At 52.5% G+C, this 18,573-nt stretch overlaps 1 protein-coding gene across 3 annotated transcripts in view; it reads right to left on the bottom strand.

Moving 5' to 3' along the window:
• Positions 1–18,573, bottom strand: part of LOC138288414 (uncharacterized) — a 112,595-nt gene that overhangs the window by 1,297 nt on the left and 92,725 nt on the right. The window lies entirely within an intron of this gene.

Here is an 18,573-nt window from a genome sequence, read left to right as displayed (position 1 = left end):
AGAGGAGAGAGAGGTAATGACGCACTGTGTGACCTCAGGCATATCACTACCCAGAGACCCCAGCATTTCTGAGACGAGAGAGAGGTAATGACGCACTGTGTGACCTCAGGCATATCACTACCCAGAGACCCCAGCACTGCATAGAGAGGAGAGAGAGGTAATGACACACTGTTTGACCTCAGGCATATCACTACCCAGAGACCCCCAGCACTGCAGAGAGAGAGGTAATGACACACTGTGTGACCTCAGGCATATCACTAACCAGAGACCCCAGCACTACAGAGAGAGGGGAGAGAGGTAATGATGTACTGTGTGACCTCAGGCATATCACTACCCAGAGACCCCCAGCACTACAGAGAGAGGAGAGAGAGGTAATGATGTACTGTGTGACCTCAGGCATATCACTACCCAGAGACCCCCAGCGCTGCAGAGAGAGGGGAGAGAGGTAATGATGTACTGTGTGACCTCAGGCGTATCACTACCCAGAGGCCCCAGCACTGCAGAGAGAGGGGAGAGAGGTAATGACACACTGTGTGACCTCAGGTGTATCACTGCCCAGAGAGTCCAGCACTACAGAGAGAGGGGAGAGAGGTAATGATGTACTGTGTGCCCTCAGGCGTATCACTTCCCAGAGACCCCAGCACTGCAGAGAGAGGAGAGAGAGGTAATGACACACTGTGTGACCTCAGGCATATCACTACCCAGAGACCCCCAGCGCTGCAGAGAGAGGGGAGAGAGGTAATGATGTACTGTGTGACCTCACGCATATCACTACCCAGAGACCCCAGCACTGCAGAGAGAGGAGAGAGAGGTAATGATGTACTGTGTGACCTCAGGCATATCACTACCCAGAAACCCCCAGCGCTGCAGAGAGAGGAGAGAGAGGTAATGATGTACTGTGTGACCTCAGGCATATCACTGTCCAGAGACCCCAGCACTTCTGAGAGGAGAGAGAGGTAATGACATACTGTGTGACCTCAAGCATATCACTACCCAGAGACCCACAGCACTACAGAGAGAGGAGAGAGAGGTAATGAGGTACTGTGTGACCTCAAGCATATCACTACCCAGAGACCCACAGCACTACAGAGAGAGGGGAGAGGTAATGATGTACTGTGTGACCTCAGGCGTATCACTACCCAGAGACCGCAGCACAGCAGAGAGGAGAGAGAGGAAATGACACACTGTGTGACCTCAGGCATATCACTACCCAGAGACCCCAGCACTTCTGAGAGGAGAGAGAGGTAAGGATGCACTGTGTGACCTCAGGCATATCACTACCCAGAGTCCCCAGCACTGCAGAGAGAAGAGAGAGGTAATGATGTACTGTGTGACCTCAGGCATATCACAACCCAGAGACCCCCAGCACTGCAGAGAGAGAAGAGAGAGGTAATGACACACTGTGTGACCTCAGGCATATCACTACCCATAGACCCCCAGCGCTGCAGAGAGAGGAGAGAGAGGTAATGACACACTGTGTGACGTCAGGCATATCATTACCCAGAAACCCCAAGCGCTGCAGAGAGAGGAGAGACAGGTAATGATGTACTGTGTGACCTCAGGCATATCACTGTCCAGAGACCCCAGCAATTCTGAGAGGAGAGAGAGGTAATGACATACTGTGTGACCTCAAGCATATCACTACCCAGAGACCCCCAGCACTACAGAGAGAGGGGAGAGAGGTAATGATGTACTGTGTGACCTCAGGCATATCACTACCCAGAGACCCCCAGCGCTGCAGAGAGGAGAGAGAGGTAATGACACATTGTGTGACCTCAGGCATATCACTACCCAGAGACCCCAGCAATTCTGAGAGGAGAGAGAGGTAATGACGCACTGTGTGACCTCAGGCATATCACTACCCAGAGACCCCCAGCACTACAGAGAGAGGAGAGAGAGGTAATGATGTACTGTGTGCCCTCAGGCATATCACTACCTAGAGACCCCTAGTGCTGCAGAGAGAGGAGAGAGAGGTAATGACACACTGTGTGACCTCAGGAGTATCACTACCCAGAGACCCCAGCACTGCAGAGAGAGAAGAAAGAGGTAATGACACACTGTGTGACCTCAGGCATATCACTACCCAGAGACCCCCAGCACTGCAGAGAGAAGAGAGAGAGGTAATGACACACTGTGTGACCTCAGGCATATCACTACCCAGAGACCCCCAGCGCTGCAGAGAGAGGAGAGAGAGGTAATGATGTACTGTGTGACCTCAGGCATATCACTACCTAGAGACCCCTAGTGCTGCAGAGAGAGGAGAGAGAGGTAATGACGCACTGTGTGACCTCAGGCATATCACTACCCAGAGACCCCAGCACTACAGAGAGAGGGGAGAGAGGTAATGATGTACTGTGTGACCTCAGGTATATCACTACCCAGAGACCCTCAGCGCTGCAGAGAGAGGAGAGAGGTAATGACATGCTGTGTGACCTCAGGCACATCACTACCCAGAGACCCCCAGCACTTCTGAGAGGAGAGAGAGGTAATGACATACTGTGTGACCTCAAGCATATCACTACCCAGAGACCCCCAGCGCTGCAGAGAGAGGAGAGAGAGGTAAAGATGTACTGTGTGACCTCAGGTACATCACTGTCCAGAGACCCCAGCACTTCTGAGAGGAGAGAGAGGTAATGACATACTGTGTCACCTCAAGCATATCACTACCCAGAGACCCCCAGCACTACAGAGAGAGGGGAGAGAGGTAATGATGTACTCTGTGACCTCAGGCATATCACTACCCAGAGACCCTCAGCGCTGCAGAGAGAGGAGAGAGGTAATGACATGCTGTGTGACCTCAGGCATATCACTACCCAGAGACCCCCAGCGCTGCAGAGAGAGGAGAGAGAGGTAAAGATGTACTGTGTGACCTCAGGTACATCACTGTCCAGAGACCCCAGCACTTCTGAGAGGAGAGAGAGGTAATGACATACTGTGTCACCTCAAGCATATCACTACCCAGAGACCCCCAGCACTACAGAGAGAGGGAGAGGTAATGATGTACTGTGTGACCTCAGGCGTATCACTACCCAGAGACCGCACCACAGCAGAGAGGAGAGAGAGGTAATGACACACTGTGTGACCTCAGGCATTTCACTACCCAGAGACCCCAGCACTTCTGAGAGGAGAGAGAGGTAATGACGCACTGTGTGACCTCAGGCATATCACTACCCAGAGACCCCAGCATTTCTGAGACGAGAGAGAGGTAATGACGCACTGTGTGACCTCAGGCATATCACTACCCAGAGACCCCAGCACTACAGAGAGAGGGGAGAGAGGTAATGATGTACTCTGTGACCTCAGGTATATCACTGTCCAGAGACCCCAGCACTTCTGAGAGGAGAGAGAGGTAATGACATACTGTGTGACCTGAAGCATATCACTACCCAGAGACCCCCAGCACTACAGAGAGAGGGTAGAGAGGTAATGATGCACTGTGTGACCTCAGGCATATCACTACCCAGAGACCCCCAGCACTACAGAGAGAGGGGAGAGAGGTAATGATGCACTGTGTGACCTCAGGCATATCACTACCCAGAGACCCCCAGCACTACAGAGAGAGGGGAGAGAGGTAATGATGTACTGTGTGACCTCAGGCATATCACTACCCAGAGACCCCCAGCACTACAGAGAGAGGGGAGAGAGGTAATGATGTACTGTGTGACCTCAGGGATATCACTACCCAGAGACCCCCAGCACTGCAGAGAGGAGAGAGAGGTAATGATGCACTGTGTGACCTCAGGCACATCACTACCCAGAGACCCCCAGCACTACAGAGAGAGGGGAGAGAGGTAATGATGTACTGTGTGACCTCAGGCATATCACTACCCAGAGACCCCCAGCACTACAGAGAGAGGGGAGAGAGGTAATGATGTACTGTGTGACCTCAGGGATATCACTACCCAGAGACCCCCAGCACTGCAGAGAGGAGAGAGAGGTAATGATGCACTGTGTGACCTCAGGCACATCACTACCCAGAGACCCCCAGCACTGCAGAGAGAGGGGAGAGAGGTAATGACACACTGTGTGACCTCAGGCATATCACTATCCAGAGACCCCAGCAATTCTGAGAGGAGAGAGAGGTAATGACATACTGTGTGACCTCAAGCATATCACTACCCAGAGACCCCCAGCCCTACAGAGAGAGGGGAGAGAGGTAATGATGTACTGTGTGCCCTAAGGCATATCACTATCCAGAGACCCCAGCGCTGCAGAGAGAGGAGAGAGAGGTAATGATGTACTGTGTGACGTCAGGCATATCACTGTCCAGAGACCCCAGCACTTCTGGGAGGAGAGAGAGGTAATGACATACTGTGTGACCTCAAGCATATCACTACCCAGAGACCCCCAGCACTACAGAGAGAGGGGGGAGAGGAAATGATGTACTGTGTGACCTCAGGCGTATCACTACCCAGAGACCGCAGCACAGCAGAGAGGAGAGAGAGGTAATGACGCACTGTGTGACCTCAGGCATATCACTACCCAGAGACCCCAGCACTTCTGAGAGGAGAGAGAGGTAATGACGCACTGTGTGACCTCAGGCATATCACTACCCAGAGACCCCCAGCACTACAGAGAGAGGGGAGAGAGGTAATGATGTACTGTGTGACCTCAGGCATATCACTACCTAGAGACCCCTAGTGTTGCAGAGAGAGGAGAAAGGTAATGACACGCTGTGTGACCTCAGGCATATCACTACCCAGAGACCCCAGCACTTCTGAGAGGAGAGAGAGGTAATGACGCACTGTGTGACCTCAGGCATATCACTACCCAGAGACCCCCAGCACTACAGAGAGAGGGGGGAGAGGTAATGATGTACTGTGTGACCTCAGGCATATCACTACCCAGAGACCCCCAGCGCTGCAGAGAGGAGAGAGAGGTAATGACACATTGTGTGACCTCAGGCATATCATTACCCAGAGACCCCAGCAATTCTGAGAGGAGAGAGAGGTAATTACGCACTGTGTGACCTCAGGCATATCACTACCCAGAGACCCCAGCACTTCTGAGAGGAGGAAGAGGTAAGGACGCACTGTGTGACCTCAGGCATGTCACTACCCAAAGACCCCAGCACTCCAGAGAGAGGAGAGAGAGGTAATGACACACTGTGTGACCTCAGGCATATCACTACCCAGAGACCCCCAGCGCTGCAGAGAGAGGGTAGAGAGGTAATGATGTACTGTGTGCCCTTAGGCATATCACTATCCAGAGACCCCAGCAATTCTGAGAGGAGAGAGAGGTAATGACATACTGTGTGACCTCAAGCATATCACTACCCAGAGACCCCCAGCACTACAGAGAGAGGGGAGAGAGGTAATGATGTACTGTGTGCCCTCAGGCATATCACTATCCAGAGACCCCAGCACTGCAGAGAGAGGAGAGAGAGATAATGACACACTGAGTGACCTCAGGCATATCACTACCCAGAGACCGCAGCACAGCAGAGAGGAGAGAGAGGAAATGACACACTGTGTGACCTCAGGCATATCACTACCCAGAGACCCCAGCACTTCTGAGAGGAGAGAGAGGTAATGACACACTGTGTGACCTCAGGCATATCACTACCCAGAGACCCCCAGCGCTGCAGAGAGAGGAGAGAGAGGTAATGATGTACTGTGTGACCTCAGGCATATCACTGTCCGGAGACCCCAGCACTTCTGAGAGGAGAGAGAGGTAATGACATACTGTGTGCCCTCAAGCATATCAGTATCCAGAGCCCCCAGCACTTCTGAGAGGATAGAGAGGTAATGACACACTGTGTGACCTCAGGCATATCACGACCCAGAGACCCCAGCACTTCTGAGAGGAGGGAGAGGTAAGGACGCACTGTGTGACCTCAGGCATATCACTACCCAGAGACCCCCAGCACTGCAGAGAGAGAAGAGAGAGGTAATGACACACTGTGTGACCTCAGGCATATCACTACCCAGAGACCCCCAGCGCTGCAGAGAGAGGAGAGAGAGGTAATGATGTACTGTGTGACCTCAGGCATATCACTGTCCAGAGACCCCAGCAATTCTGAGAGGAGAGAGAGGTAATGACATACTGTGTGACCTCAAGCATATCACTACCCAGAGACCCCCAGCACTACAGAGAGAGGGGAGAGAGGTAATGATGTACTGTGTGACCTCAGGCATATCACTACCCAGAGACCCCCAGCGCTGCAGAGAGGAGAGAGAGGTAATGACACATTGTGTGACCTCAGGCATATCACTACCCAGAGACCCCAGCAATTCTGAGAGGAGAGAGAGGTAATGACGCACTGTGTGACCTCAGGCATATCACTACCCAGAGACCCCAGCACTTCTGAGAGGAGGGAGAGGTAAGGACGCACTGTGTGACCTCAGGCATGTCACTACCCAAAGACCCCAGCACTGCAGAGAGAGGAGAGAGAGGTAATGACACATTGTGTGACCTCAGGCATATCACTACCCAGAGACCCCCAGCGCTGCAGAGAGAGGAGAGAGAGGTAATGATGTACTCTGTGACCTCAGGCATATCACTGTCCAGAGACCCCAGCACTTCTGAGAGGAGAGAGAGGTAATGACATACTGTGTGACCTCAAGCATATCACTACCCAGAGACCCCCAGCACTACAGAGAGAGGGTATTGAGGTAATGATGTACTGTGTGACCTCAGGCATATCACTACCCAGAGACCCCCAGCACTGCAGAGAGAGAAGAGAGAGGTAATGACACACTGTGTGACCTCAGGCATATCACTACCCAGAGACCCCTAGCGCTGCAGAGAGAGGAGAGAGAGGTAATGATGTACTGTGTGACCTCAGGCATATCACTGTCCAGAGACCCCAGCACTTCTGAGAGGAGAGAGAGGTAATGACATACTGTGTGACCTCAAGCATATCACAACCCAGAGACCCCCAGCACTACAGAGAGAGGGGAGAGAGGTAATGATGTACTGTGTGACCTCAGGCCTATCATTACCCAGAGACCGCAGCACAGCAGAGAGGACAGAGAGGTAATGACACACTGTGTGACCTCAGACATATCACTACCCAGACACCCCAGCACTTCTGAGAGGAGAGAGAGGTAATGACACACTGTGTGACCTCAGGCATATCACTACCCAGAGACCCCCAGCACTACAGAGAGAGGGGAGAGAGGTAATGATGTACTGTGTGACCTCAGGCATATCACTACCCAGAGACCCTCAGCGCTGCAGAGAGAGGAGAGAGGTAATGACATGCTGTGTGACCTCAGGCATATCACTACCCAGAGACCCCCAGCGCTGCAGAGAGAGGAGAGAGAGGTAAAGATGTACTGTGTGACATCAGGTATATCACTGTCCAGAGACCCCAGCACTTCTGAGAGGAGAGAGAGGTAATGACATACTGTGTGACCTCAAGCATATCACTACCCTGAGACCCCCAGCACTACAGAGAGAGGGAGAGGTAATGATGTACTGTGTGACCTCAGGCGTATCACTACCCAGAGACCGCAGCACAGCAGAGAGGAGAGAGAGGTAATGACGCACTGTGTGACCTCAGGCATATCACTACCCAGAGACCCCAGCATTTCTGAGAGGAGAGAGAGGTAATGACGCACTGTGTGACCTCAGGCATATCACTACCCAGAGACCCCAGCACTGCATAGAGAGGAGAGAGAGGTAATGACACACTGTTTGACCTCAGGCATATCACTACCCAGAGACCCCCAGCACTGCAGAGAGAGGGGAGAGAGGTAATGATGTACTGTGTGACCTCAGGCATATCACTACCCAAAGACCGCAGCACAGCAGAGAGGAGAAAGAGGTAATGACACGCTGTGTGACCTCAGGCATATCACTACCTAGAGACCCCAGCACTTCTGAGAGGAGAGAGAGGTAATGACGCACTGTGTGACCTCAGGTATATCACTACCCAGAGACCCCCAGCACTACAGAGAGAGGGGAGAGAGGTAATGATGTACTGTGTGACATCAGGCGTATCACTACCCAGAGACCGCAGCACAGCAGAGAGGAGAGAGAGGTAATGACACACTGTGTGACCTCAGGCATATCACTACCCAGAGACCCCAGCACTTCTGAGAGGAGAGAGAGGTAATGACGCACTGTGTGACCTCAGGCATATCACTACCCAGAGACCCCAGCACTTCTGAGAGGAGAGAGAGGTAATGATGTACTGTGTGACCTCAGGCATATCACTTCCCAGAGACCCCTAAGGTTGCAGAGAGAGGAGAAAGGTAATGACACACTGTGTGACCTCAGGCATATCACTACCCAGAGACCCCCAGCGCTGCAGAGAGAGGAGAGAGAGGTAATGATGTACTGTGTGACCTCAGGCATATCACTGTCCAGAGACCCCAGCACTTCTGGGAGGAGAGAGAGGTAATGACATACTGTGTGACCTCAAGCATATCACTACCCAGAGACCCACAGCACTACAGAGAGAGGGGAGAGGTAATGATGTACTGTGTGACCTCAGGCGTATCACTACCCAGAGACCGCAGCACAGCAGAGAGGAGAGAGAGGAAATGACACACTGTGTGACCTCAGGCATATCACTACCCAGAGACCCCAGCACTTCTGAGAGGAGAGAGAGGTAATGACGCACTGTGTGACCTCAGGCATATCACTACCCAGAGACCCCAGCACTTCTTAGAGGAGAGAGAGGTAATGACATACTGTGTGCCCTCAAGCATTTCAGTCCCCAGAGACCCCCAGCGCTGCAGAGAGAGGAGAGAGAGGTAATGATGCACTGTGTGACCTCAGGCATATCACAACCCAGAGACCCCTCGAACTACAGAGAGAGAGGAGAGAGGTAATGATGTACTGTGTGACCTCAGGCATATCACTACCCAGAGACCCCAGCACTTCTGAGAGGAGAGAGAGGTAATGATGCACTGTGTGACCTCAGGCATATCACTACCCAGAGACCCCAGCGCTGCAGAGAGAGGAGAGAGAGGTAATGATGTACTGTGTGACCTCAGGCATATCACTGTCCAGAGACCCCAGCACTTCTGAGAGGAGAGAGAGGTAATAACATACTGTGTGCCCTCAAGCATATCACTACCCAGAGACCCCCAGCACTACAGAGAGAAGGGAGAGAGGTAATGATGTACTGTGCGACCTCAGGCATATCACTACCCAGAGACCGCAGCACTGCAGAGAGAGGCGAGAGAGGTAATGATGTACTGTGTGACCTCAGGCATATCACTACCCAGAGACCCCCAGCACTGCAGAGAGAGAAGAGAGAGGTAATGATGTACTGTGTGACCTCAGGCATATCACTACCCAGAGACCCCTAGTGCTGCAGAGAGAGGAGAGAGAGGTAATGACACACTGTGTGACCTCAGGCGTATCACTACCCAGAGACCCCAGCACTGCAGAGAGAGGAGAGAGGGGTAATGATGTACTGTGTGACCTCAGGTATATCACTACCCAGAGACCCCCAGCACTGCAGAGAGAGGGGAGAGAGGTAATGATGTACTGTGTGACCTCAGGCATATCACTGTCCAGAGACCCCAGCACTTCTGAGAGGAGAGAGAGGTAATGACATACTGTGTGACCTCAAGCATATCACTACCCAGAGACGCCCAGCACTACAGAGAGAGGGGGGAGAGGTAATGATGTACTGTGTGACCTCAGGCGTATCACTACCCAGAGACCGCAGCACAGCAGAGAGAGAAGAGAGAGGTAATGACACACTGTGTGACCTCAGGCATATCACTACCCAGAGACCCCAGCACTTCTGAGAGGAGAGAGAGGTAATGACGCACTGTGTGACCTCAGGCATATCACTACCCAGAGACCCCCAGCACTACAGAGAGAGGGGAGAGAGGTAATGATGTACTGTGTGACCTCAGGCATATCACTTCCCAGAGACCCCTAAGGTTGCAGAGAGAGGAGAAAGGTAATGACACGCTGTGTGACCTCAGGCATATCACTACCCAGAGACCCCCAGCGCTGCAGAGAGAGGAGAGAGAGGTAATGATGTACTGTGTGACCTCAGGCATATCACTGTCCAGAGACCCCAGCACTTCTGGGAGGAGAGAGAGGTAATGACATACTGTGTGACCTCAAGAATATCACTACCCAGAGACCCACAGCACTACAGAGAGAGGGGAGAGGTAATGATGTACTGTGTGACCTCAGGCGTATCACTACCCAGAGACCGCAGCACAGCAGAGAGGAGAGAGAGGAAATGACACACTGTGTGACCTCAGGCATATCACTACCCAGAGACCCCAGCACTTCTGAGAGGAGAGAGAGGTAATGACGCACTGTGTGACCTCAGGCATATCACTACCCAGAGACCCCAGCACTTCTTAGAGGAGAGAGAGGTAATGACATACTGTGTGCCCTCAAGCATATCAGTCCCCAGAGACCCCCAGCGCTGCAGAGAGAGGAGAGAGAGGTAATGATGTACTGTGTGACCTCAGGCATATCACAACCCAGAGACCCCCCGAACTACAGAGAGAGAGGAGAGAGGTAATGATGTACTGTGTGACCTCAGGCATATCACTGTCCAGAGACCCCAGCACTTCTGAGAGGAGAGAGAGGTAATTACATACTGTGTGCCCTCAAGCATATCACTACCCAGAGACCCCCAGCACTACAGAGAGAAGGGAGAGAGGTAATGATGTACTGTGCGACCTCAGGCATATCACTACCCAGAGACCCCCAGCACTGCAGAGAGAGGCGAGAGAGGTAATGATGTACTGTGTGACCTCAGGCATATCACTACCCAGAGACCCCTAGTGCTGCAGAGAGAGGAGAGAGGTAATGACACGCTGTGTGACCTCAGGCATATCACTACCCAGAGAACCGCAGCACTGCAGAGAGAGGAGAGAGAGGTAATGATGTACTGTGTGACCTCAGGCATATCACTGTCCAGAGACCCCAGCACTTCTGGGAGGAGAGAGAGGTAATGACATACTGTGTGACCTCAAGCATATCACTACCCAGAGACCCACAGCACTACAGAGAGAGGGGAGATGTAATGATGTACTGTGTGACCTCAGGCATATCACTACCCAGAGACCCCAGCACTTCTGAGAGGAGAGAGAGGTAAGGACGCACTGTGTGACCTCAGGCATATCACTACCCAGAGACCCCCAGCGCTGCAGAGAGAGGGGAGAGAGGTAAGGACGCACTGTGTGACCTCAGGCATGTCACTACCCAAAGACCCCAGCACTGCAGAGAGAGGAGTGAGAGGTAATGACACACTGTGTGACCTCAGGCATATCACTACCCACAGACCCCCAGCGCTGCAGAGAGAGGAGAGAGAGGTAATGACACACTGTGTGACGTCAGGCATATCACTACCCAGAAACCCCAAGCGCTGCAGAGAGAGGAGAGAGAGGTAATGATGTACTGTGTGACCTCAGGCATATCACTGTCCAGAGACCCCAGCAATTCTGAGAGGAGAGAGCGGTAATGACATACTGTGTGACCTCAAGCATATCACTACCCAGAGACCCCTAGTGCTGCAGAGAGAGGAGAGAGGTAATGACACACTGTGTGACCTCAGGCATTTCACTACCCAGAGACCCCCAGCACTACAGAGAGAGGGGAGAGAGGTAATGATGTACTGTGTGACCTCAGGCATATCACTACCCAGAGACCCCCAGCGCTGCAGAGAGGAGAGAGAGGTAATGACACATTGTGTGACCTCAGGCATATCACTACCCAGAGACCCCAGCAATTCTGAGAGGAGAGAGAGGTAATGATGCACTGTGTGACCTCAGGCATATCACTACCCAGAGACCCCAGCACTTCTGAGAGGAGGGAGAGGTAAGGACGCACTGTGTGACCTCAGGCATGTCACTACCCAAAGACCCCAGCACTGCAGAGAGAGGAGAGAGAGGTAATGACACACTGTGTGACCTCAGGCATATCACTACCCAGAGACCCCCAGCGCTGCAGAGAGAGGAGAGAGAGGTAATGATGTACTCTGTGACCTCAGGCATATCACTGTCCAGAGACCCCAGCACTTCTGAGAGGAGAGAGAGGTAATGACATACTGTGTGACCTCAAGCATATCACTACCCAGAGACCCCCAGCACTACAGAGAGAGGGTAGAGAGGTAATGATGTACTGTGTGACCTCAGGCATATCACTGTCCAGAGACCCCAGCACTTCTGAGAGGAGAGAGAGGTAATGACATACTGTGTGACCTCAAGCATATCACTACCCAGAGACCCCCAGCACTACAGAGAGAGGGGAGAGAGGTAATGACGCACTGTGTGACCTCAGGCATTTCACTACCCAGAGACCCCTGCATTTCTGAGACGAGAGAGAGGTAATGACGCACTGTGTGACCTCAGGCATATCACTACCCAGAGACCCCAGCACTGCATAGAGAGGAGAGAGAGGTAATGACACACTGTTTGACCTCAGGCATATCACTACCCAGAGACCCCCAGCACTGCAGAGAGAGGAGAGAGAGGTAATGATGTACTGTGTGACCTCAAGCATATCACTGTCCACAGACCCCAGCAGTTCTGAGAGGAGAGAGTGGTAATCACATACTGTGTGACCTCAAGCATATCACTACCCAGAGACCCCCTGCACTACAGAGAGAGGGGAGAGAGGTAATGATGTACTGTGTGACCTCAGGCGTATCACTACCCAAAGACCGCAGCACAGCGGAGAGGAGAGAAAGGTAATGACACACTGTGTGACCTCAGGCATATCACTACCTAGAGACCCCAGCACTTCTGAGAGGAGAGAGAGGTAATGACGCACTGTGTGACCTCAGGTATATCACTACCCAGAGACCCCCAGCACTACAGAGAGAGGGGAGAGAGGTAATGATGTACTGTGTGACCTCAGGCATATCACTACCCAGAGACCCCGAGCGCTGCAGAGAGAGGAGAGAGGTAATGACAAGCTGTGTGACGTCAGGCATATCACTGTCCAGAGACCCCAGCACTTCTGAGAGGAGAGAGAGGTAATGACATACTGTGTGACCTCAAGCATATCACTACCCAGAGACCCCCAGCACTACAGAGAGAGAGGGGAAAGGTAATGATGTACTGTGTGACCTCAGGCGTATCACTACCCAGAGACCGCAGCACAGCAGAGAGGAGAGAGAGGTAATGACACACTGTGTGACCTCAGGCATATCACTACCCAGAGACCCCATCACTTCTGAGAGGAGAGAGAGGTAATGACGCACTGTGTGACCTCAGGCATATCACTACCCAGAGACCCCCAGCACTACAGAGAGAGGGGAGAGAGGTAATGATGTACTGTGTGACCTCAGGCATATCACTACCCAGAGACCCCTAGTGTTGCAGAGAGAGGAGAAAGGTAATGACATGCTGTGTGACCTCAGGCATATCACTACCCAGAGACCCAAAGCGCTGCAGAGAGAGGAGAGAGAGGTAATGATGTACTGTGTGACCTCAGGCATATCACTGTCCAGAGACCCCAGCACTTCTGGGAGGAGAGAGAGGTAATGACATACTGTGTGACCTCAAGCATTTCACTACCGAGAGACCCACAGCACTACAGAGAGAGGGGAGAGGTAATGATGTACTGTGTGACCTCAGGCGTATCACTACCCAGAGACCGCAGCACAGCAGAGAGGAGAGAGAGGAAATGACACACTGTGTGACCTCAGGCATATCAGTACCCAGAGACCCCAGCACTTCTGAGAGGAGAGAGAGGTAATGACGCACTGTGTGACCTCAGGCATATCACTACCCAGAGACCCCAGCACTTCTTAGAGGAGAGAGAGGTAATGACATACTGTGTGCCCTCAAGCATATCAGTACCCAGAGACCCCCAGCGCTGCAGAGAGAGGAGAGAGAGGTAATGATGTACTGTGTGAGCTCAGGCATATCACAACCCAGAGACCCCCAGAACTACAGAGAGAGAGGAGAGAGGTAATGATGTACTGTGTGACCTCAGGCATATCACTACCCAGAGACCCCAGCACTTCTGAGAGGAGAGAGAGGTAATGATGCACTGTGTGACCTCAGGCATATCACTACCCAGAGTCCCCAGCACTGCAGAGAGAAGAGAGAGAGGTAATGACACACTGTGTGACCTCAGGCATATCACTACCCAGAGACCCCCAGCCCTGCAGAGAGAGGAGAGAGAGGTAATGATGTACTGTGTGACCTCAGGCATATCACTGTCCAGAGACCGCAGCACTTCTGAGAGGAGAGAGAGGTAATGACATACTGTGTGCCCTCAAGCATATCACTACCCAGAGACCCCCAGCACTACAGAGAGAAGGGAGAGAGGTAATGATGTACTGTGCGACCTCAGGCATATCACTACCCGGAGACCCCCAGCACTGCAGAGAGAGGGGAGAGAGGTAATGATGTACTGTGTGAGCTCAGGCATATCACAACCCAGAGACCCCCAGCACTACAGAGAGAAGGGAGAGAGGTAATGATGTACTGTGTGCCCTCAGGTATATCACTACCCAGAGACCCCAGCACTGCAGAGAGAGGGGAGAGAGGTAATGATGTACTGTGTGACCTCTGGCATATCACTACCCAGAGACCCCTAGTGCTGCAGAGAGAGGAGAGAGGTAATGACACGCTGTGTGACCTCAGGCATATCACTACCCAGAGACCCCCAGCGCTGCAGAGAGAGGAGAGAGAGGTAATGATGTACTGTGTGACCTCAGGCATATCACTGTCCAGATACCCCAGCACTTCTGGGAGGAGAGAGAGGTAATGACATACTGTGTGACCTCAAGCATATCACTACCCAGAGACCCACAGCACTACAGAGAGAGGGGAGAGGTAATGATGTACTGTGTGACCTCAGGCGTATCACTACCCAGAGACCCCAGCACAGCAGAGAGGAGAGAGAGGAAATGACACACTGTGTGACCTCAGGCATATCACTACCCAGAGACCCCAGCACTTCTGAGAGGAGAGAGAGGTAATGATGCACTGTGTGACCTCAGGCATATCACTACCCAGAGTCCCCAGCACTGCAGAGAGAAGAGAGAGAGGTAATGAAACACTGTGTGACCTCAGGCATATCACTACCCAGAGACCCCCAGCGCTGCAGAGAGAGGAGAGAGAGGTAATGATGTACTGTGTGACCTCAGGCATATCACTGTCCAGAGACCCCAGCACTTCTGAGAGGAGAGAGAGGTAATGACATACTGTGTGCCCTCAAGCATATCACTACCCAGAGCCCCCAGCACTACAGAGAGAGGGGGGAGAGGTAATGACATACTGTGTGACCTCAAGCATATCACTATCCAGAGTCCCCCAGCACTACAGAGAGAGGGGAGAGAGGTAATGATGTTCTGTGTGCCCTCAGGCATATCACTACCCAGAGACCCCAGCACTGCAGAGAGAGGAGAGAGAGGTAATGACACACTGTGTGACGTCAGGCATATCACTACCCAGAAACCCCAAGCGCTGCAGAGAGAGGAGAGAGAGGTAATGATGTACTGTGTGACCTCAGGCATATCACTGTCCAGAGACCCCAGCACTTCAGAGAGGAGAGAGAGGTAATGACACATTGTGTGACCTCAGGCATATCACTACCCAGAGACCCCAGCAATTCTGAGAGGAGAGAGAGGTAATGACGCACTGTGTGACCTCAGGCATATCACGACCCAGAGACCCCAGCACTTCTGAGAGTAGGGAGAGGTAAGGATGCACTGTGTGACCTCAGGCATGTCACTACCCAAAGACCCCAGCACTGCAGAGAGAGGAGAGAGAGTTAATGACACACTGTGTGACCTCAGGCATATCACTACCCAGAGACCCCCAGCGCTGCAGAGAGAGGAGAGAGAGGTAATGATGTACTCTGTGACCTCAGGCATATCAGTACCCAGAGACCCCAGCGCTGCAGAGAGGAGAGAGAGGTAATGACACATTGTGTGACCTCAGGCATATCACTACCCAGAGACCCCAGCAATTCTGAGAGGAGAGAGAGGTAATGACGCACTGTGTGACCTCAGGCATATCACGACCCAGAGACCCCAGCACTTCTGAGAGGAGGGAGAGGTAAGGATGCACTGTGTGACCTCAGGCATGTCACTACCCAAAGACCCCAGCACTGCAGAGAGAGGAGAGAGAGTTAATGACACACTGTGTGACCTCAGGCATATCACTACCCAGAGACCCCCAGCGCTGCAGAGAGAGGAGAGAGAGGTAATGATGTACTCTGTGACCTCAGGCATATCACTACCCAGAGACCCCCAGCACTGCAGAGAGAGAAGAGAGAGGTAATGACACACTGTGTGACCTCAGGCATATCACTACCCAGAGACCCCCAGCGCTGCAGAGAGAGTAGAGAGAGGTAATGATGTACTGTGTGACCTCAGGCATATCACTGTCCAGAGACCCCAGCACTTCTGAGAGGAGAGAGAGGTAATGACATACTGTGTAACCTCAAGCATATCACTACCCAGAGACCCCCAGCACTACAGAGAGATGGGAGAGAGGTAATGATGTACTGTGTGACCTCAGGCGTATCATTACCCAGAGACCCTCAGCGCTGCAGAGAGAGGAGAGAGGTAATGACACGCTGTGTGACCTCAGGCATATCACTACCCAGAGACCGCAGCACAGCAGAGAGGAGAGAGAGGTAATGACACACTGTGTGACCTCAGGCATTTCACTACCCAGAGACCCCAGCACTTCTGAGAGGAGAGAGAGGTAATGACGCACTGTGTGACGTCAGGCATATCACTACCCAAAGACCCCAGCATTTCTGAGAGGAGAGAGAGGTAATGACGCACTGTGTGACCTCAGGCATATCACTACCCAGAGACCCCAGCACTGCATAGAGAGGAGAGAGAGGTAATGACACACTGTTTGACCTCAGGCATATCACTACCCAGAGACCCCCAGCACTGCAGAGAGAGGAGAGAGAGGTAATGATGTACTGTGTGACCTCAGGCATATCACTGTCCACAGACCCCAGCAGTTCTGAGAGGAGAGAGTGGTAATCACATACTGTGTGACCTCAAGCATATCACTACCCAGAGACCCCCAGCACTACAGAGAGAGGGGAGAGAGGTAATGATGTACTGTGTGACCTCAGGCGTATCACTACCCAAAGACCGCAGCACAGCAGAGAGGAGAGAGAGGTAATGACACACTGTGTGACCTCAGGCATATCACTACCTAGAGACCCCAGCACTTCTGAGAGGAGAGAGAGGTAATGACGCACTGTGTGACCTCAGGCATATCACTACCCAGAGACCCCCAGCACTACAGAGAGAGGGGAGAGAGGTAATGATGTACTGTGTGACCTCAGGCATATCACTACCCAGAGACCCCGAGCGCTGCAGAGAGAGGAGAGAGGTAATGACACGCTGTGTGACCTCAGGCATATCACTGTCCAGAGACCCCAGCACTTCTGAGAGGAGAGAGAGGTAATGACATACTGTGTGACCTCAAGCATATCACTACCCAGAGACCCCCAGCACTACAGAGAGAGGGGGGAGAGGTAATGATGTACTGTGTGACCTCAGGCGTATCACTACCCAGAGACCGCAGCACAGCAGAGAGGAGAGAGAGGTAATGACACACTGTGTGACCTCAGGCATATCACTACCCAGAGACCCCAGCACTTCTGAGAGGAGAGAGAGGTAATGACGCACTGTGTGACCTCAGGCATATCACTACCCAGAGACCCCCAGCACTACAGAGAGAGGGGAGAGAGGTAATGATGTACTGTGTGACCTCAGGCATATCACTACCTAGAGACCCCTAGTGTTGCAGAGAGAGGAGAAAGGTAATGACACGCTGTGTGACCTCAGGCATATCACTACCCAAAGACCCCAGCATTTCTGAGAGGAGAGAGAGGTAATGACGCACTGTGTGACCTCAGGCATATCACTACCCAGAGACCCGAGCACTTCTTAGAGGAGAGAGAGGTAATGACATACTGTGTGCCCTCAAGCATATCAGTACCCAGAGACCCCCAGCGCTGCAGAGAGAGGAGAGAGAGGTAATGATGTACTGTGTGACCTCAGGCATATCACAACCCAGAGACCCCCAGAACTACAGAGAGAGAGGAGAGAGGTAATGATGTACTGTGTGACCTCAGGCATATCACTACCCAGAGACCCCAGCACTTCTGAGAGGAGAGAGAGGTAATGATGCACTGTGTGACCTCAGGCATATCACTACCCAGAGTCCCCAGCACTGCAGAGAGAAGAGAGAGAGGTAATGACACACTGTGTGACCTCGGGCATATCACTACCCAGAGACCCCCAGCGCTGCAGAGAGAGGAGAGAGAGGTAATGATGTACTGTGTGACCTCAGGCATATCACTGTCCAGAGACCCCAGCACTTCTGAGAGGAGAGAGAGGTAATGACATACTGTGTGCCCTCAAGCATATCACTACCCAGAGACCCCCAGCACTACAGAGAGAAGGGAGAGAGGTAATGATGTACTGTGTGACCTCTGGCATATCACTACCCAGAGACCCCTAGTGCTGCAGAGAGAGGAGAGAGGTAATGACACGCTGTGTGACCTCAGGCATATCACTACCCAGAGACCCCCAGCGCTGCAGAGAGAGGAGAGAGAGGTAATGATGTACTGTGTGACCTCAGGCATATCACTGTCCAGAGACCCCAGCACTTCTGGGAGGAGAGAGAGGTAATGACATAC

This window comes from Pleurodeles waltl, chromosome 4_1 (genome assembly GCF_031143425.1).
Source record: "Pleurodeles waltl isolate 20211129_DDA chromosome 4_1, aPleWal1.hap1.20221129, whole genome shotgun sequence".
NCBI lineage: Eukaryota > Metazoa > Chordata > Amphibia > Caudata > Salamandridae > Pleurodeles > Pleurodeles waltl.
Note: the sequence above shows the minus strand (reverse complement) of the source record. Positions and strands in the feature narration are given on the sequence as shown.